The sequence below is a fragment of the Musca autumnalis genome, unplaced genomic scaffold (genome assembly GCF_047663935.1).
Source record: "Musca autumnalis isolate F117 unplaced genomic scaffold, ASM4766393v1 scaffold_3, whole genome shotgun sequence".
Lineage (NCBI taxonomy): Eukaryota > Metazoa > Arthropoda > Insecta > Diptera > Muscidae > Musca > Musca autumnalis.
Window position 1 is genome coordinate 213,681,157 of NW_027411866.1, and position 22,474 is coordinate 213,703,630.

At 35.9% G+C, this 22,474-nt stretch overlaps 1 protein-coding gene across 1 annotated transcript in view; it reads right to left on the reverse strand.

Moving 5' to 3' along the window:
• The window catches only part of Rhp (GTP-Rho-binding protein rhophilin), a 266,985-nt gene extending 258,858 nt beyond the window's left edge, over nt 1-8,127 (reverse strand). The window contains exon 1 of the mRNA XM_073976591.1: nt 6,686-8,127. The gene's annotated coding sequence lies outside the window, so the exon portion shown is untranslated. The remainder of the gene's footprint in view (nt 1-6,685) is intronic.
• Between the last annotated feature and the right edge of the window lie 14,347 nt (nt 8,128-22,474).

Here is a 22,474-nt window from a genome sequence, read left to right on the forward strand (position 1 = left end):
AAAAACGTAACAAAATAAGCGTGTGAAAATCGAAACCTGTTTACAATCACAAACTATTTATTACCTTTTCACATAGTCCGTATGTACATACATTATTGCCCTTCACTCTTCTAAACCACAACTCAAATAAAATAAAATAGTATAACAAAAGGCAGTTTTGTATACAAAAAAAAAACTACACTTAAATATTGTACAAATTGTTCGGAAAAAATCCACACATTCACTGATTCCGATATTCATTCATTCATTACAAGCATTCGATACATCAGACTGCAATTCGTTTTGTGGAGGGGATTTAAAAAGGAGAGATTAAAAGATTTATATCGCTCACCTTGTCATCAAGACATAGTCAGGGATTAATAGAGGGCCATTTTATAGCAAAAAACGGTTTTTGATTGCATTTTTATGGACTTGGATGGATTTATACTAGTAAAAGTAAAAGATAGTAAAAGATAATTTTGGAGTTAGAATATTCCGAGATACTTATACTCGTTTACTATTCTCAGCATTTCACCTTTGTATTTCCATTTATCTCCAGCTGAAAGCTTACCACCATTGTCTCGGACTTAGACTGGTTTACCCTCATACCCCATTTTTCACAATAGGCTTCCAAATTATTTATCATTCGTTGTAGTATTTTGGGGTTGTCTGCCAATCTTAGTATATCATCAGCATATAGTAGTATACGAATATTTATGTCATCAATATAGATTCCTCCTTCTAGATGCTCATGTAGATCGTTCAAGTAAAGGGCAAATAGGATTGTTGACAATAGGCATCCGTGTTTGACTCTACTATAGGTGTTGAAATATTCGGAGAGTTCGGACCCCGGCCATACTGCCGACTTGGTATTTTAATAAATCATTTCAACAAAATTAAACATTTTTGATGATAGACCGATTTCGTGCAATTTACAAATTAAAATATCTCTTGGAAATCGATCGAAGGCAGCTTTGAAAAAAAAGCAAACACTTTCTTATTTTCATTAAACTTCAAATTAACTAAAGCTGACAGGTTAAACATGTTGTCCATTGTAGAATACCCTATCCTAAAGCCTGCTGGGTACTGTTTCAATATCTGGTTTCTGTTTACCCAATCCGTAATTCTACTGTTTACCATTCCAATCATTAATTTGCTAATGCAATTCATAAAGGTGATTCCACGGTAGTTACTGACGTCATTTATGTTACCCTTTTTATGGATTGGAAATATGATGCCAGTTCTAAATGCTTCGAAATCATCACACCCATCATCACACACTAGCGGGAATATGCTAGTGTTTTTAGGAGATTATCGGTTGAGTACTTCAAAAACTCGTAAGGGATCCGATCTTCACCTGGTGCTTTATTCAATTTAACCGACTTTAATTGTTCTTTCACTTCATCCACTGTGAATTCTCTATCGTCGCAGTTATACCAGGAGGATTTAGTAGGTTTTCAAAATATGTTTTCAATGATTCTGTCATTATGCAGCAACAGTGGTCTTTGTTCTCTTGCCTTATTTCTTTCACAAGCTTCCACCATTCCTTACTATCGTTTATAGTATCTAGCTTTAATTCCATATTTTTGTAATAGTTAATAATAATATAATAATAATTGTTCCACAAACATCTGTGAACCCCGATTCATATTAGCTCAATGATATGGGACCTACAGTTTATCGTCGAGTCCGAACGGCGTGTCCTAAGACACCACTTGTAGAGAAGTTTTACATGGCTGAAATACTCTGGAAATGTCGCCAACATTACTGAGGGGTATTTTGCCAACGTTGAAAATGTTGATGTTTGACTGGCCGGGGAATCGAACCCACGGCCTTCAGCGTGCAAGGCGGGTGTGCATACCATTGCACCACGTTGGCACCCTTTTGTAATAGTTACTCTTTTTATATTTGCATAAGTTGTCGTGATTTTTCTTTTGTTGTATATATGTATGCCTCTCTATCGCATGTTTTTTGAGATTTTCTTAATATGTTGAGCATTTTCATTGTTTCCGTTCTACTTTTAAAGCATTCCATGTTGAACCAATTATTTTTAAAGTTTTTCATTTTGGGGTATGTACACATAGGGTAGAATTTATTTACTGTTTCAACCAAATCCTTAAGTGTAGGGTTCTCTGTCAGATTATTCAAATTTTTGTTCAGTGCATTTTTTAGAGTCTTTCCATCTCAATGTTGGTAGAAGTTTAAATTTATCTGCATTTTTTCCGATTTACGCAGGGTATGGAAACATTTAGGCTTAGCGGAAAACGGTCCGACCAGATTTGATCATCCACTCGTAGAAGTTTTATATGACTTAGCATTTCCAACGATACCGCACACAAGTCGATCACAGAGCAACCGTTTTTATTAGCGAAAGTGAACCTGCCTTCGTCGTCACCTGGTGTTCGACCATTCAATCAATCAATATAGTTTCTTCCGTTTGCATTAACAATTTTGTCATTTGTTTGTCTAACGTTAGCGCAGCCATAGATTAGTTCTGAGGGTAACTCTTGTCCCTCTCCTATACGAACATCATGGTCTCCAATGATGATTTGCATACTATCATAGCTCTTCACAGATCGTTTTAATGTTTCAAAGTCTTGAATCCAAGTCACTCCTCTCAAATATACCGGCAGAATTTCAGATATAACACAGTTTAATTCACACGTAAGAATATCCTAGTTCTCTCGCTGGAAGAATCTGTGCTTAAAGCCTTTGAGACATATTAGATGTGGCTGGACAACTTTCAATATATCCACTTAGTCAAAGTTTAAACAATGATTGTAGTACATTTAATCTTATACTAATTATAGATGAGAATCATGAAAATAATTTGTGGTTTTTTCCCACCACATTCTCAAAGAATTAGTTGTCTATGTCACAATAAATCTCGATGGAATTTCTCTATTTAACAAAAATAATATTATATTAATGTAATGTAATTGAATTACAAACCACAAAAGAAATACTAATAATGTTGTCCGTACGTTCTTAACAAAGCATTATTAATTATTTTGTTTAGGTCACATTAACCGCAAAATATATTCTCAATAAAAATATATTCTCAGTGTTTTTGATTAATATCTGTTTCTTATAGAAACATAAAATTTACTAAATAACAAGTAAACAAGATTGAGACGATTTGGCCCTGTCTGTCTCTATGACTAGCCGATGCGCGTATCGGAAGTTACCCTTGCGGATACTACTACAACTCTCAATTTTTTTGCCAAGTCCATTCTTCTTGAGATGACCCAAGAGCTCTACAAAAACCGGTCAGCACTATCTAAAATAGCTGATGAGTACATCTTACGAAATTAATTATCCGATTCATATTAGCTCAATGATAAATGGGACATACAGTTTATCGCCGAGTCGGAACGGCGTGTCTAAGACACCACTTGTAGAGAAGTTTTACATGACTGAAATACTCAAGAAATGTCACCAGATTGAATATTCGGGAAGACATGCTATCTACCAATTTTGTTATTAATTTTTGGTCTATTTTTGTCCATTCCTCCGATATTGCCATTTTCAAGTCATTTACGTTTTAATAGTGTCGATTTTCGGAATAAATTCCCCAGAGGTTCTCGATGGGATTTAGATCGGGAGAGTGGGCTGGCCATCCCATAACAGCAATCTATCTGTCGTTAAACCAATTTTTCGTATATGAACTGTTGTGGATTGCAGCGTTATCTTGCTGAAAAATTTGTCGATGGGATTTAGATCGGGAGAGCGGGCTGGCCATCCCATAACAGCAATCTGTCGTTAAACTAATTTTTCGTATATGAACTGTTGTGGATTGCAGCGTTTTCTTGCTGAAAAATTTAATTTTTTGTGGGATTTCGGGCGATGAATGACAACAAACTCATTTGAAGAGTTTCTACGTAATGTACGCTGTTCATTTTTGAAGAAACAAATTGCAATTCTCGGCACCCATCTTGGCAAAATGCTGTCCATACCATAGCAGATCCTCCACCAAAGTTTCTTTTTTGAAAACGTAGGAGTTGTTTTCTGGTGTCCCACCAATAACCCCTATTGCCATCTGGTCCATCTAAATTCCATTTCTTTTTCATCAGAGAATATGACCTAGAAGGATATCTATGCTTACTATTGAAGTTAAAGAACATCGTAATTTGATCATACCTGGTTCCAATTAGTTAGCATATTTATACCCTCAGCATTTATGCTAACGAGGGTATATACACTTTATACGGGCAAAATGTGCCTCATCGAAATAATGGTTTTAGACCCCAAGTATGTTTGGACGAAATGTGTTTCAGACAATTTAGAGTCGATTTAGCCATGTCCGTCCGTCTGTCTGGTGCGCACGATAACTCTCGAACGAATATTTTGTCCAAACTTAGTTTAAGTTCGGAGATGGGTTATATCGGTCCACTCCTTCCGGTACCTCTCCACAAAACTTCGGAAATGTTCTGAAAATTTGTGGGCACGATAACTCTTGAAGGGAGTAACCGATTTCGTCCCTACTTTGCACATCGTAAAACTTCTACTAGACTTAGATGAGGTTTCAATATGGACCCAATCCGTCCACTCCTTCGGTTACCTCCCACACAAAATTTTGAAAAAGTTCACTTTAAGTCCTGCTCTCGAATCGTTTTGTTTTTTGCTGTAGCAACTTCTATTCACTGTCCTCTATACGACAGTACAACTTTCATCAGGGGCAAGTCCATACTTCCAGAGAAAATACAAAAAACCCCTATGACTCCACATGTAGTGGTTGGAGCGCAAGATAACTCTTGAACGGATTTGCCGACTCGTTCCAAAATTTGGCCTTCGTAATATTTTGTCCAAACTTAGTTTAAGTTCGAAGACAAACCATATCAGTCCACTCCTTCAGGTACCTCCCCCCAAGAGTTCAAAAATGTTCGGAAAAATTGTGCGCATGATAACTCTTGATGGTAGTGACCGATTTGGTCCATACTTTACACATCCCAATATATCTACCAAATATATATCAGGTTCGAATATGGACTATATTTGTCCATTTCTTCGGGTACCTCCCACACAAAATTTTGGATAAGTTCATTTTAAGAACTGCTCTGGAATCACTTTGATTTTTGTTGAATCAACTTTCATTCGCTGCCTCAATTACGACGGTATAAGTTTTGTCAGGGGCAAGTCCATACTTCTTGAGGAAACAGTCCGTACGGCGTAAAAACCCTCTATGGCACCACCTAGTGGCTGGAGAGCACAACAACTCTCGAACCAAATACTGAGTTAATCCACACTTTTCATATCGTAATATTTCTTCGAATATTAGATGAAATTCGAAAGTGATGCTTGTAGATCCACTCCTTCCGGTACCTCCCCCACAAAAATTCGAAAATATTAGCTAAAATAGTACGCGTGATATCTTATAAACAAAGCAACCCGGTTAAGGGTCTGTGCGAGGATCCCTTGAAAAGTTTTACCTAGTGGTCCTGTTTACAGCGATATCATGTTTTTCGTAGGCACGTACATGCTTCCTGATATAATGGTCCAAAACCTGTGAATTACATATATGGTGACCGACTGAAACGACAGGTGGTCGCGATATCTTTCGAGGGGAATGACACCCAAAATAAGACCCACTTTTAAAATGGTATATGTCGGTCCATTCTTTTCGATACCTTCCCCGCAAAACTTTTTGAGATTCTATCCAAATCCATATTTTTGTCGGTTCATACGCCCATAATTTTCAAAACCCTTTTTTGGGGAAAAAGGTGGTTCAATTCACACAGGCTGAGGGTATATCTCTGTCGGCAAAGCCGACTGATCCTTTTTTACTTGTTTCTTTGGCAAACTGCAACCGTGCTTCTATATGCCGTGGTAATAAGTGTTGAACTTGTTTTTTTTTTCTATTGCGTATTTATTGTTTTCATTCTCGGACAGTACCCTCAAAATTGTTGTTTTTGATACTGGAACACTCGTAGACTCTTTAATCTGTCTTAAACCTATGGATGAATTGCTGACTAGACGGTTTATTTGCGAAATTTTCCTTTCTGAAAGAATTTTCTTTCTTCCAGGGCGCTTTTTGGATCCATAATTATTTGGATCACTGAAAAAATTCCGCACAATGGTAATACTTCTACCAATTTTCCTCGAAATATCTGAAAAATGCATATTTTTCACTATAGGCTAAAATTTTGCCTTTTTTTATTATTTCTTTAATTCATCTATATACAATAACAATATTAAATGTCGCCTCAGCGCCAGTTGGCTTTATAGAGGCTAGTTGGCAAAACTTATAGAACAATAATAACTTTAAATGTATTTGAATTTTTGAATTTTAAGTAATAAATTGAAATACGCCGGATGTCAATGCTCTACTGAACTGCATTATCAAGTTTTCTACATTTATTTTATAATTATGAAACAAGATGTTACTGTAAACAACAATTAGAATTACTTTGTTTACATTCATGAAGAGTAAGAGCGAAGATGCTTATTCTCTGAAAATATGTGCAGATCAAACGAACAAGGAAAGATATATGTATAAGAAAAACTAAATGTTTTATAACTATGAAACACACCTTATAAAATTGAAATATTGCCAGACGACGAGGATTCTTATGTACCCAGGCCTTTACTTTGATTCAATTCACCTCAAAAAATCACTTTCTACTTTGTCTCTACTGACTCTATTTAAGATGAATCTACTAGTATTTTATGTAACATTAAAAGAACACTTTTTTCGTAATATAATTACCTTAATATTCGTTATTAACAATAAAATCCCATGTATACATCCAACGTTGTCGTTACAAAAAATGTTCACTGGGTGGGTGTTTGTTGACAGTTTGTGTTGTTGTTTTTGTTACTCCAATTTCTCTCGTTGTTTATTTATTGCTGGATTTCTGTTCGGTTATTTGCACTTTGTTTACAAAAACAATTGAAATTCTAGAATTTATATAGGTAGCTTTTCTAGTAGTTTTATTTGTTTGTTGTATTTTTGTTAATTTCTTTTCGATTTATTTTTATTGTAACTATTTTTTTCATATGCAAACATGTGTAACGTAATATAACTCTCTCTATTTAAGGAGGGATTACAAAAACCACCATTGAATCACTTGTTTAGTTGTTGTTATTTTCTTTTGTTGTTTATATTGTTAGCAATAACAATTGCCAAACATTAAAGCACCACTAACTTCCGGTTAAATCGAAAAACGCAGGGGTACGTTAAAACCTATACAAATTAAAGGTTATCCCCAACAAAAACAATGACACTATTGTTGCTCAAGAGACCAACAAATGGAGATGATATTAGGGAAGAGAAGTCGGGCAGGCTGGTAGTATGGTGGTATCCACAACTCATCAAATCATGCACAGACTCTGTTGGAAGTTAACAACATTTACACTTATGATCATTTATTTCCATATGTTTGTTTGTATGTGTGGTCATGTCGTCCATATGTAAAAGTATCTCACATTTGTGGTTTTACATGAACTTTATTTTATCGGCTTTTTCTTCTACTTTTTCATTTATTTTGTTATTCACTTATTTGTTGTTAACAACTATAGCAATTGGTTACACTAACACTATTCCAAAGCTCCAAATCACTAGTTGTTATTTTTGCCTTTATTTTGTTGCTATTTTGTTAAGTTCAAACGATTTGGTTTTGGTCATGTCACATCAACTCTTTGTATCTGTTTTTTTTTTTTTTTTGGTTTTGTTCTCCCCTTTTGTTTTTTGCCTTTTACACCGTTGGCTCCACTCTATTTGTTTTAGATTTTTTTTGTTATTTTTCCAGCAAGTGCAGAATATGGTTGGTATCTGTTATTTGTCACTGGGAAACATTCCCATAGTAGTTTCAAAACAAAGTAAAGAACTTCACTCACACTGCCTTCACAATAATTGTGAAAAACTTCCACTCCCACTAAAAAATAGTTTGATATTTATTTAACTTGCAGTTCCTCTCACGACTGCACAGTCTAACTTTTCTTTTAACAATCCTGTAATTTTTGGGGGTTTTTCTTTTCGATTGTTCCGCTTTTTTCATAAACCGTTTTCCGTCGCGTCTTGTGTTTGTTATATTTTTTTATTTTTTCTTGTTTTTCTTCATTACCAATATTGGTTGTCACTTTTTCTTTACTTAATGCGCATTTCACGTGTTCACGTGTCGATAGTCGTTTTCTAACTAAACCCCACGAAGGTAAGTTGGCAGTTATGCGGCTATGATGGCTTAAACAACAAGTGAGACGAACCCCACAAGCTACCTTGTTATTGTTTGGTGAGTTCGTATGTGGGGAGATTATGAGAGCGAGTGTCTCACAATGGGAGCCGTTTATTAACAAACAGCATTGGTGGTGGTGGTTTGTTTACAAATGGGGGGCCTACTAAACAACCACTTGTTGAGTGTTTATTATCGCTCTCTGCGGCTCTTGTTTGTTGTCTCCACAGTTGACAAATGCGTGTGGTGGAATTTTTGTTATTGTTTAGTGTATATGTGATCCCCATCATAGCAGAGACATAAACTAATGACTGCATGACTGGCACAAAAACAACAGATGGCGTTAAGGCATCAAGAATATTCTTTAGGCATATACATACATATTCGATTATGCTATTTCGTTTTGTTTAAAGTCGACTTACTATTCCCTAAGCATCCAGCGACAAGAAAGTAGGTGTGTACGATAACTTCGCAAGTAAAAAGTACTTGCAAGTACTCAGCAAGTTCTCAGTAAACTCTCTCCACCATTTTTACTCTCTCGAAGCAAAACATTTGCAGATTGTTATCGAACAGCAATTTGTAAAAACTTGCAAGAAATCAGCTGATTTGATAAACAAGAAGAAGTTGACGGAAAAAGATTAAATAAAATAAATAAGAAAATAGTCACCACAAGCTACAATATAAGTTATTTTACTTACATTATATAGGCCGTTTACATATAACCGGGTTAACCCAGTGGGTCTGGGTTTCAAATGCCATTTCCATTGTGTATACTTCAAATAAATCCTCATAAAGAAGGTTAACCCTGCAAAAAACTATAATATAAACGCCGTATTATATCTATCTATTTTAATAGCCAAACCTTTGTTTATGTTTTTGCCAAGACGTCCGCCACAAAACATTCGAATTTAAATCAGCTTATCAAACTTGCAAGTTCTTACAAGAAAAATTTCCCTTGCAAAAACTTGTAAACAAAAGTCTCCAAAACTCTCCAATATTCTCTCACAATTGTCTCCAAATTCTCTCTCTTTTACTTTGCAAGTTTGTTATCGAACAGCATTTTGTAAAAGTTTGTGCAAATTTGCACAAACTTTTGGGTTATCGTACAGACCTAGTGTTTTTTGTGAAGAGTTATAAAACTTAAATTTTTTTTAAAATGGATCCAAATGTGCTGATAGCTATCCATAAAACTATGAAATGAACTGCCCTCGGAAGCCCTCGCCCTTACACAGAGGAGAAACCCCGCATTATTCTTCAAACATCAATATTGTCAAGAAGTGGGTACTGTATGGAGCAGGAGATCATGGGTTCCAAGACACCAACTCTGGAAGAAGTGGAGTCGTGGTACCCAAGGCGGCAGATGGGCTTCGCCGATTCTACAAAAATAAAACTAATTTCGTTTTTTGCAAATTTGCCAGAAGATCACAGAAAATGCCACTTGATTTTCGATGTCCTTATTAAGAGCGACGACTCTGCAATAACTACACAATATGGCTTTAGATTAGTTGGCGACTTCATACAATACACGATTTTCTTCGGAACGGAGGCTCGTGAAGTATATTCAGGGAAAAGTGTAAATAAGGAAACCCGCCTTATTCTTCAAAAAGCAATATTGTCAAGAAGTGGGTACTGTATGGAGCAGGAGATCATAGGTTCCAAGACCCCAACTCTGGAAGAAGTGGAGTCGTGGTACCCAAGGCGGCAGATGGGCTTCGCCGATTCTACAAAAATAAAATTAATTTCGATTTTTGCAAATTTGCCAGAAGATCACAGAAAATGCCACTTGATTTTCGATGCCCTTATTGTTAAGAGCGACGACCCCACAATAAACACACAATATGGCTTCAGAATAGTTGGCGCCTTCATACAATACACGATTTTCTTCGGAACGGAGGCTCGTCAAGTATATTCAGGGGAAAGTGTAAATGATATGCTGCAAACAATTTATTTGGAAGCTGCGATCGGAGGCCCACGCGTAGTTTCGTTGGTTTGCAGTAGTCCCCACATCGCAATACCAAACAACCGTGAAGGTGTGATGGATTATGGAGGAAGAACACATTTCATATATGATAATAATAGTGAAATTGGTGCAAAATTTTGTTAGTGGATACTTACTTGGAATGTAATAACTCCGATCTCTTGTTTGATTTGGTGAAAGAGAATTGCACAAAGTAAGAACTAGAATGTTACTATAGGTACGACAATTTCGAAGTTGAACCGTACCTCCAGATTTTCAATAACACAGATCTTCGGCAACTCCATGAGAAACACAGACGAGACCGAAACAATTGAAGTTCAAAAGTTACGTTGAAGTTTCTTTTAGTTATGAAGGACATTTTTAAAGTCCTAGTGGAGGAAGTTCCATTTGATGAAAAACTTGAAGCAATGAGAAAACTAGAAACATTTCGTTCAATTTGTGAATGCACAACGCCGAGCAACATTTCACCATAAAAACAATGTTAGATGCACACGGAAACCTGATAATGAACAAATTAACGACGCACTCGACTATAGAAATGTTCTTCTTTCTAATAAGAAAAAGAACACACATTACGCCCACCGCAAATACAATGGCCTACGTATAGGCAAGGTTTGATGTTGCTGTGGAAACATCAATGAACAATAATGCACATGCGAATATTTTTGACTCATAGAAAACAGGGTTAACAACGTGTTCTTTGTTATTCTCGCTTATAGGGTTGCCATGGATCCATGCTACATACATTTTTTAATAGCCACTGGACCAACATTTTTTTAAGTATTTGGTTTTTTGAATATTGGTTATGGGGTTCTAAAATACTGAGGTGTTATTATTGGTGAAATTGAAAACCGAATATTTTTGACACTCACTGTACATATTTTCTGGAATTTTTCTTTTTATTCTGGTAGTAAAGAGTGCCCAATAACACATTTATATACATATGTAATATTACAAATTATGTAATTTTACAATAAAAATGTTATGTTTTTACCTTCATAGCATCAAAGCTAAGGACCCACATCCTTTCTACTTCAGACTTCTGGCGGAAGAACTCAGCCCCTTTTTCTATAGTCAACGGCAACAAACTTGACATTGTGGGTACACAAGTCTCTTAACGTCATCTATTGAGGGCGTTTGAAAATTCAAGTGTTCTCCACGTCGTTTTAAATTGTAGCCGGTCCTGGCCGATAACGCCTTTAGAGCTAGTACCTTCTTGTCGTCGAAGGGTACAGGTGCTGCTCCCATTGTCAAGTTGTAAATTATTTGCTGGTATGCCATATTTACTTTAAAATTTTTTGCGTTGTTTTAATCAAGATTACCTTTTTTTGAAGATCAAATGGTTAATATTCTGTATTTTGAATTTAACAACATAACAAGCTAAAAATGGTTAGGTATGTTCACATACATATGTATACAGATACAAGTAAACATGTATAAACATTAGGGTGGGGCGATTTGTGTGGAAGGAAAAAAACCTTAATGGGCCCTTCGCGTTTCTGATTCCTGGGATTGAACTGAACAAAAAAGTCCACTGGACCATATATCTACGGTGAAAATCGAGCCTCCCGATTTTGACTTTAAGTCTTTTATTGAAGTTTTTTTGACATTTTGGCATATAACAGCCAAACCATTGAAATTTTCGATCCAACACAAGGGCAAAAATTGTAGCCAAGACTGTAATTAAAAACTCTTTAATGCATCGCAAAAGCATTGGAACGCTCCTTTAAGCTGTTTTGGCCTTAAGAATGTGAAAATTTCGATAAATGGTATTGTGCTACAAAATTTTACCAGAAAATTATTTGAGTGTTCTGATGCAAAATTCTATCGCGTTGAGATCCATGGACAACGAAAATGCCTTCAGTTCGTTTGGGTCACTTCGATTTGTTTTTTTATAACAGTAAAAGTAGTGAAAATCTGGGTTTATTAAATTTTTAAATTTAAAGAGGCATATCTTCTTTTTTCACAACGGATTTCTATTGATTTTTCTTCCTTTTAAAGGGGGGATTAATGTCTTTCGAATAAGTTATTATTTGTTTAAATCGGTTAACAAATGGCTAAGCTATAGTGGTTTAAGTGTGAAAACCCCCACAAACAAAACTATAACTAAATTCCTCACAATTTTCAAAAATATATGGCCTGTTCCCGTACTTTATAAAGTGGTAAAAATCGTAAAAGATGTAAAAGTCGTAAACGATTTTCATATAAATTTTGTGTACGGGAACGCAAAATGTGTAAAAGTGGTAAAAATTGTAAAAACTTTTTAGTTCTGGAACAGAGCTATAATGTTTTTTTGTTTTGTTCAATATTTATTTTGAAAATTATGAGAAATTCAGTTATAGTTTTATTTGTGGGGGTTTTCAGACTTAAACCACTATAGCTTAGCCATTTGTTAACCGATTTAAACAAATAATAACTTATTCGACAGACATTAATCCCCCCTTTAAAAGGAAGAAAAATCAATACAAATCCGTTGTAAAAAAGAAGATATGCCCCTTTAAATTTAGAAATGTAATAAACCCAGATTTTCACTACTTTTACCGTTATAAAAAAACAAATCGAAGTGACCCAAACGAACTAAAGAAATTTTCGTTGTCCATGGATAGAATTTTGCATAAGAACGCTTGAATAATTTTCTGGTAAAATTTTGTAGCACAATACCATTTATCGACATTTCCCGAGAAGTTTGCACATTCTTAAGACCAAAACTTCCTAAAGGAGCGTTCCAATGCTGTTGCGATGCATGAGAGAGTTTTTAATTACAGTCTTGGCTACAATTTTTGCCCTTGTGTTGGATCGAAAATCTCAATGGTTTGGCTGTTATATGCCAAAATGTCCAAAAAACTTCAATAAAAAAGTTAAAGTCAAAATCGGGAGGCTCGATTTTCACCTTAGATATATGGTCCAGTGGACTTTTTTGTTCAGTTCAATCCCAGGAATCAGAAACGCGAAGGGCCCATTAAGGTTTTCAAATCACCCCGGCCTAATAAACATGTATCTAAATCACTCAAAAGTTAAATAGAAATGAGTGAGAGTAATGCTATGTTTACATTTACGAAATTCACTCGATTTCATCTGTCAATTCCATAGCACAATCGTCAAATGAAATCTTATCTGAAATCCATTGGATTTCATTTGACGTTTAACCTATGGATTTGACAGATGAAATCGAGTGGATTTCGTAAATGTAAACTTAGCATAATAGAGACTTGTAACTGTATACAGTAATGTCCAATTTACATTAGCAACTTTTTCGTCATTTGGAGCTGTTTCGTCATTTATTTGCTAAAACAGGAAACATTTTGCGTCATTTACCATACAAAAATAAATGACGATAGCTGCGTCATTTATTCTAAACAACGCACGAAAACACCATACTATTATAAGCAGTCCAGTTTTTTGTCATAAACTACCAAAAAATGCAACTGTTTTATGATGTCTTTGTTTGTTTGTGTGTGTTGTAGAAAAACAAAAATACTCAAACGATGACAAAATTGAAAATAAATGTTTAAAAAACTTGCAAAAATTATTTTTTTTTTTTGTTTTTAGAATTAATTTAAGTTATTTGATACACATTTGAGTTGTGAAATTCCTATTTCTCTTAAAAAATATATTGTGTGCGTGTGTTTGTGTTATTGCATAAGTGTGTATGTGCGATTGTGTGCGTAAGCAAATGACGCAAAAAACAGATGTAAATACACTTCATTTGATTCTAGGATTTCTTAAAACGAAATCATTTAATGTGCATATGTAAATTGGACTTAAGAAGAAGACGATGCTGTATATTAGGTTGGGTCATCTAAAATATAAATTTGGGTAAATTTGCCGAATTATAACTATTCATTTCAACCTAAGTTAAAGTAGTTAACATCTACAGTGGCACAGGAAAGTATACATACACCCTACAAAAATGCAGTTTAGGCTAAATCGTTGGATTTTTTACAGCAACAACTGCACTGTGTGGCTCCTTGGTGACAAAATAACCATAATTACACAAAATTATTTTAATCTAATACGTATATTTAATACAATTAAAGAAATTCAATTTTCATAACACAGAAAAGTATACATACACCCCAAGGAAATACGAGTATTATCGTAAAATTTATGGAATTAGTAGCAAAATTTATACATTTTTTAGTTTTGGCGAATGTCTCTGGGTGCGTGAGATATATTTTAGAGAAAAGACAATAATTTTTGGGGGTCAAATGCCGTTACTTAAGGTCAAATTTCATATATGCCTCGTTAAAGCTGACCCTTGCTTAATTTTTTGCGTTTTTAGGTATTGTACTTTATAAAAAGCACAAAGTTCGTATCAGGTGGCAAATCTTGAGACCCTAGAAAGCTTTGAAGTTGTTTTTGTGCATAATATACCTTCCTGAACGTCGATAAATGCACGTTTTCCCTCAGATTTCTCAGGAAGTGAATAGATTTCGCGAAATTCTTGGTGCAAATTACATATAGATGGCCTTGAATTGCCTTGTAATATTGTCGGATAGAATGCTTGGGCATCAATTGACTCAGAAATGTGACATATTTTGTTACAAACCTGTTCCCAAAGCTTCTAAAGCAACAAAATATAATCACTACCAAAAAACCATGAAATTTGTACTGTGAACAACGTCGTTTTCGTATTATGATCATTACCGTTACTATAGGCGCGAAACGTTTCCTATAATTGTACATTTCTGAGTCAATTGATGCCCAAGCATTCTATCCGACAATTTTACAAGGCAATTCAAGGCCATCTATATGTAATTTGCACCAAGAATTTCGCGAAATCTATTCACTTCCTGAGAAATCTGAGGGAAAACGTGCATTTATCGACGTTCAGGAAGGTATATTATGCACAAAAACAACTTCAAAGCTTTCTAGGGTCTCAAGATTTGCCACCTGATACGAACTTTGTGCTTTTTATAAAGTACAATACCTAAAAACGCAAAAAATTAAGCAAGGGTCAGCTTTAACGAGGCATATATGAAATTTGACCTTAAGTAACGGCATTTGACCCCCAAAAATTATTGTCTTTTCTCTAAAATATATCTCACACACCCAGACACATTCGCCAAAACTAAAAAATGTATAAATTTTGCTACTAATTCCATAAATTTTACGATAATACTCGTATTTCCTTGGGGTGTATGTATACTTTTCTGTGTTATGAAAATTGAATTTCTTTAATTGTATTAAATATACGTATTAGATTAAAATAATTTTGTGTAATTATGGTTATTTTGTCACCAAGGAGCCACACAGTGCAGTTGTTGCTGTAAAAAATCCAACGATTTAGCCTAAACTGCATTTTTGTAGGGTGTATGTATACTTTCCTGTGCCACTGTAAAAAGGAAAGAAATCGCTATCATCAACCAATTCTTAGCAATCGCAGTTTTAATGAAAGAAAGTGAAGTGGATACTTTTGACTGTGATTCACTGTATATACGGACGTATACCCAGGGCGTGTGTGGTGAAAAAAGTAGAACACATGTATTCTTTTGAGAACTACCGAAATACATACGTCGAGCGTACACATAGCCCAGAAAGTCTGCGTTCACTTTACTACTTTTCAAAAATGATGCTAAAACTTTAAAAAATAGGTAAATGAGATCAGTTTCTCTTTCATAAATATGTTGTTGGCACTCTTTAGTACCAGAATAAAAAGAAAAATTCCAGAAAATATACAGTCAGGGACAAAAGTTTACATACACCCCCTAAATCTCGGGTATTAGGGTTAGTAGTGATTTTTATGAAATTCCAAGTATGCAGTTTTATTTCGTCTCACTAATAAACAATACTTAATAGAACAAAAGTATATTCCATAATACAAATAACGGTAAATTTTACAAAAACCTAAACATGATGGGGACAAAAGTTTACATACTCCCCAAGGAAATATGCGTATTGCCGTGCAATTTATGGAATTAACAGCAAAATTTATACATTTTATTGTTTTGGCGAATGCCTCTGGGTGTTTGAGATATATTTTAGAGAAAAGAAAATAATTTTTGGGGGTCAAATGCCGTTATTTAAGGTCAAACTTCTTGTATAGCTTGTTAAAGCCGACCCTTGCTTAATTATTTGCGTTTTTAGGTAATGCACTTTAAAAATCCACAAAATTAGTGTCAGATTATTATTACGAAGATAACGGTAAAAAGTGTTACAAATGCTAAATTAGAGTCCCAAAAAGTCTGCGTTCACTATATATGTTGCAATAACACCGTTAGTTTTTTTGAATTTTTATTGCAGTTTTCTCCCATTTTTAATCAATATTGTCACAACTGGTCATTCTGTGAGGTCGTTTGCAGACTTAACTTAAACAAGTAAAAAAGCGTTAAGTTCGGCCGGGCCGAACTTTTCATACCCTCAACCATAAAGTATTCTGAACTAAAATGGAATAATTAGTTTTCATTCTTGTCCCCAACTTTAAGTGGGTACGTTAAAATGTCAGATAATGTACATAAAATGCTTCATTCGGGAGGCCCTTTTTTATGGTGCTTATATCTAACTATGTACATATGTTGACAATTTTTGGTGCGCTAGAAATTGGGAGGTACTGTTATATAGGGGTTATAATAGGGGTGTCTGTTTACTTACTAAATGTTGCTGAAACATTTTTTTCAGCAACTTTTCCTTTATACAACTGTCAAAATCTGCAACATTAGTAATAATTATTACTAATTACCACGTAAAAAGACACACCTAATGAAACATGGACCTATTTTGACAGTTTTTGATGGGAGCCTTTAATGTCAAATAACTCCTAATTCGGTTAAAAATTGTATATAGAATCCTCAAAATACCGAAAATCGGTACATAACTTCAAATGTCATTAACAGCTAGTTCGGAGGTACATATGTGGGCTATACGAAAATATGAACTTAAATGAACAATTGTTGTTGCAGAATTTTTGTTGGCTTTTAAATTTCAAACTATGGGAAGGTTGTCCAAAAATAAAGCTAAGGTACGGAAAATCGGGAGGTTTGTTTTGGGGCTATACCAAAACATGGACCTACGTTCGGTTAAAAATGTTAAGTAATATATTGGGGCTATGTTGAAAATTGTTGATGCAGATGTGTGGTGACCACTACAACCTCCAAATGTTGTAATTTTGTTAGGTAAAATTGCCAAATTACTGAAAATTTGGAGGTATCGTTATATGGGAGCTATATCCGAACATGGACCTATGTTGACAATTTTTGATGGAGAGGTGTTGTGACCACTAAGAAATTACTGCTAGTTTGGTTTAATATTGTAGCTAAAATTATCAAGTTACTGAAAATCGGGGCTTTATCAATACATCGACCCTTCTTGAAAATTTTTGGTGGAGAGGTGTGGTGACCACTAAGAATTTCAAATGTCAAATGTTCAAATTACAGATAATTCGGTTAAAACTTGTAAACATGGACCTACAGTGACACAGAAAAGTATACATACACCCCACAAAAATTCAGTTTTGGCTAAATCGTTGGGTTTTTTACAGCAACAACTACACTGTGTGGTTCCTTGGTGACGAAATAACCATAATTACACAAATTTATTTTAATCTAATACGTATATTTAATACAATTAAAGAAATTCAATTTTCATCACACAGAAAAGTATACATACACTCCAAGGAAATACGAGTATTATTGTAAAATTTATGGAATTAGTAGCAAAATTTATACATTTTTTAGTTTTGGTGAATGTCTATGGGTGTCTGAGATATGTATACTTACTTACTTACTTAGCTGGCCCATTACAGAACATTTGTTCTATAGGCCGAACTAAGAAGAGATCTCCATTCCTCTCTATTTGTTGCTTTGCTCTCTGGAATACCGCGCCTTTTCATCTCAACATCCACTTGTTTGCGCCATCTATTCCTTGGCCTGCCAATTCTGCGTGCACCGCCATGTGGCATGTATTCATACGCCTTTTTAGCGGGTTCATCATCGCTCATTCTTATGATATGGCCTAGCCAACGCAATCGCTGCATCTCGATACGTTTAACAATATTCATGTCGTTGTATAGCAGATACAGCTCGTGGTTCATGCGACGTCGATATTCACCGTCAACGCAGATTGGTCCGTAGATCTTTCGAAGAATTTTTCTCTCAAACACACCAAGCACTGCCATGTCTGCTTGCGCAAGTACCCAGGCTTCGGAGCCATACATCAGCACGGGTAGTATCAGTGTTTTGTAGAGCGTTATTTTTGTTTGACGAGATGTGGCTTTGTTTTTAAACTGCTTACTTAATCCAAAGTAGCATCTGTTGGCCAATACAATTCTTCTTTTTATTTCACAACTGATGTCGTTTGTTGTGTTGACGGAGGTGCCGAGGTAGACGAAGTCTTTTACTACCTCAATATTATAGGAACCAACTTCCACAGTCGGTCCGAGCTCAATGGACGCATTGCGCGTCGACACCATCAACTTGGTCTTCTCACCGTTTACCGCCAGACCCACTTTAGCAGATTCTCCTTCGACCTTTATAAAGGTATCAGTTACTTCTTTTACTGATCGACCCATGATGTCTATATCATCAGCATAAGCAAGTAACATGTGACTATTGGTGTAGATTGTGCCACTTCTTTTGACGTTTGCCTCTCGTATAACCTTTTCTAGCAGGATGTTGAAGAGGTCACACGAAAGGCTGTCTCCTTGTCTGAAACCTCTTTTGGTACCAAACTCTTCGGAGAGGTTCTTTCCTATTTTAACTGAGGACCTCGTGTCAGTTAAAGTCATTTTACAAAGCCGGATGAGCTTTGCGGGAATACCAAATTCAGACATGGCTTGGAATACCTTTGAGCGCAGCGGACTGTCGAAGGCTGCTTTATAATCGACAAAAAGGTGGTAGGTGTCGATCTGCATCTCTTGGGTCTTCTCCAGGATTTGCCGCAGGGTAAATATCTGGTCAATGGTGGACTTGCCAGGTCTAAAGCCGCATTGGTATGGTCCAATAATCTCGTTGACCATTGGCTTTAGTCGTTCGCACAATATCCCTGACACGATCTTGTAGGCAATAGGGAGTAGACTTATGCCCCTATAGTTAGAGCATACAGTCTTATCTCCCTTCTTGTGGACGGGGCACAGGATACTCAGGTTCCAATCGTCGGGTACTCGTTCTTCCTGCCAGATGGTGCTAACTAGCTGATGAATACACCTTATCAGCGTGTCGCCTCCGGTTTTGAACAGCTCGGCTGGTAAGCCATCGGCCCCTGCTGCCTTATTATTCTTCAGCCGATTTATTGCTGTCTTTACCTCATCTTGGCTGGGCAGTATACATTCAATACCATCTTCTGGGATTGGGACTGTGGTATCTTCGTCTTCTTCGCTGCTATTGGATACCAACAGATTTGAAAAATGTTCTTTCCATATCCTGAGTATACTATCTGTATCAGTTACCAAATTACCTTGCTGGTCTCTACAGGAGGATGTGCCTGTACCAAAGCCATCAGTTTGATGCTTGACTCTTTGGTAGAATTTTCGGACTTCATTCTGGCTCCTGTACATCTCGATTTTTTCACACTCCCGCTTTTCCATCTCTCTCTTTTTCCTGCGGAAAAGACGTTTCTCCTCTCTCCTTTTCTCCCTGTATCTCTCTCGTGCGCTACGCGTTGCTACGGATTGTAAAGTAGCCTTATATGCCGCATTTTTCTCTTCGGTGGCAGCACGACACTCCTCATCATACCATGGATTCCTTGGTGGAGGTCTCTGGTATCCAAGTATGGATTTTGCGGCTGTTTGCATGGAGTGGGCAATGCTTTGCCATTGCGCTGATATGTTATCGGGATGAGGAGGGCTTTGATTAAGCAATTGGGCTAGTTGAGTGGAATATGCTGTGGCTATCTGTTGTGATTGCAGCTTACCGATGTCTAACTTTCGTGTTGTGTCTGCTCGTACTTTGTTTGCTACGTTTAAGCGGGTGCGTACCTTTGCTGCAACAAGGTAGTGGTCCGAATCAATGTTTGCGCCTCGGAACGATCGTACATCCAACACGCTCGATGAATGTCTTCCATCTATCACAACATGATCAATTTGGTTTCTTGTTTTCTGATCTGGAGACAGCCAGGTGCCCTTATGAATATCGAGATGATTAAATCTGGTACTGCTAACTACCATGTTTTTTGCAGCTGCAAAGTCTATCAGTCTCATACCATTGTCAGATGTTTCACTGTGGAGACTGAATTTCCCGACTGTTGGGCCAAAGATATTCTCCTTTCCAATTTTGGCATTAAAATCGCCTAGAATGATTTTAATGTCATGGGCAGGGCAACGGTCATATGTTTCTTCTAAGCACTCGTAAAATATATCTTTGGTCTGTTCGTCCTTTTCTTCAGTGGGAGCATGAGCGCAAATAAAGCTGATGTTGAAGAATTTAGCTTTTATTCGAATTGCAGCAAGTCTTTCATTCACTGGAGTGAAGCTGGATACAAGATGTTTTAGTCTCCGACTAACTACGAATCCACAACCAAACTCATGCTTTACGTCATGGCAGCTATAATACAGTGCGTCACCTTTAGGTGTTGTTGTGACGCCTTTCCCAATCCATCGTATTTCCTGTATGGCAGTAATATCGGTCTTGTACTTTTCAAGTACGTCTGCCAATGCGAAGACTGCACCTTCTCTATAAAGAGTGCGAACATTCCAGGTGCAGATTCGCAGATCATGGTCCTTAAAACGTTTGCGGGGTTCGTCAACTTTAGAGGGGTTTGTTTTTCTTTTCTTTCGTTTTTTCATAGTAGGCTGTTTTTTCTAGGGGAGGGTTACTAACCCGACGCCCAAACCCAAGTTTTTAACGTTCTTATGGGTGAACGCGCGGCACATGTTAGCTCACTACCTTTAACGGGTGTTAAAGGCAGCTCCCCAGGTGACACCACGGGGAGGTCAGTGTCCACTTGGGATGAAAGAGGGACCAAGATAAATCCTGGGCTTTGCCATGTTAAAACCGGTCAGGACCGTTCCTTGGTATCTTCCATCCCCTACGTCACCCCTGAGATATGTATATTTTAGAGAAAAGAAAATAATTTTTTTCCGTTCTTTAGGGTCAAATTTCTTATATACCTCGTTAAAGCTGACCCTTACTTAATTTTTTTGCAGTTTTTAGGTATTGTACTTTATAAAAAAGCGATTTAGCTAAAACTGCATTTTTGTAGGGTGTATGTATACTTTTCTGTGTCACTGTATGCCTTGCAAGAAGAATGGGGAAAATTCCGATATCTTGCCCCGAAAACTTATTTAAATCTTTGCAAAAAAGGCTAAAAGCTGTAAAGGATAACAAAGGATGTCATACCAAGGGCTGAAATTCTAAAAAATCTTTTTTTTATCTAAAGTTACCTGAATTTTGTTCATTTTATTTTATAATATTTTTCGTCGCTAACTTACCGAAAAATATTGTTAATTACCGAAATTATAAGCATTTTAATTTTACCGATTTTTGTCGGTAATTCAAAAAATATTTTAGAGAATCGCACTAAAAATCGATTAATATTGAGTATTTCTGCTATTTTCCGATGAGATTTTCCCAGTTCAACATGATTAATTAAAACTTTCTTTGTGTCCCATGGTCTTAATTCGAAAAAAATCATCTCTCAACTGGCAATCTTATGCGGAATTTGTAAAAACAAAAAATTGAGAAAATACTCTAACTATATTCCTAACAAATCCCTGACTTTATATGATTCTAACATTTATGATTAAATTTTTATCGCATACTCATGGTATAAGTAAAGAGGTAGATTTAAATGAAAAAAATCTATAGAACCCTTGTTTTTCCTGAATTCCTAAAACTTCAAAATTAAGCAACAAGTGGGTTTGTTTACAACACCAATTTTGAGCATTTTAAAAAACCGCGAAAAATGAATGAAGGACCAATGTTTCTCCGCATAATAAAGTTGTGGATATGATAAAATGTTTGTTCCAATGATAACCTGACAAATTATTTCCCTAAAAATGTTCCAAAAATAATTTTAAAAATCATTGAATTCGATTGTTTTTAAAATTGTTTGGCATTTTATACAAACACCACACACACATATACAGTTTGTGTATATATGGCCTGTTCCAGTACTGCGAGAATCTACTAGTTTTTACTATTTTTTCCGATAACATAAAGAAAAAACTGTTATCGTAGTAAAAATTAGTAGCTTCTTACGGGTTCTGGAACAGAGCAATTGTTTTGAAGTTTTAGGAATACTCGAATGAAAAAATTTAAATTGACATAAAGCTTTGGCTAACCTTTCTTATTAAACCATGTCGCATACTTAAATTTCTCATCAAAAGTCGAAAATGACAAAAAAGTCGATTTTTTTGAAAAGCTTGGGTTTTAGGCCAATTGCGTGGAAATACGTAGGTCAAATAAAGCGTTATAAG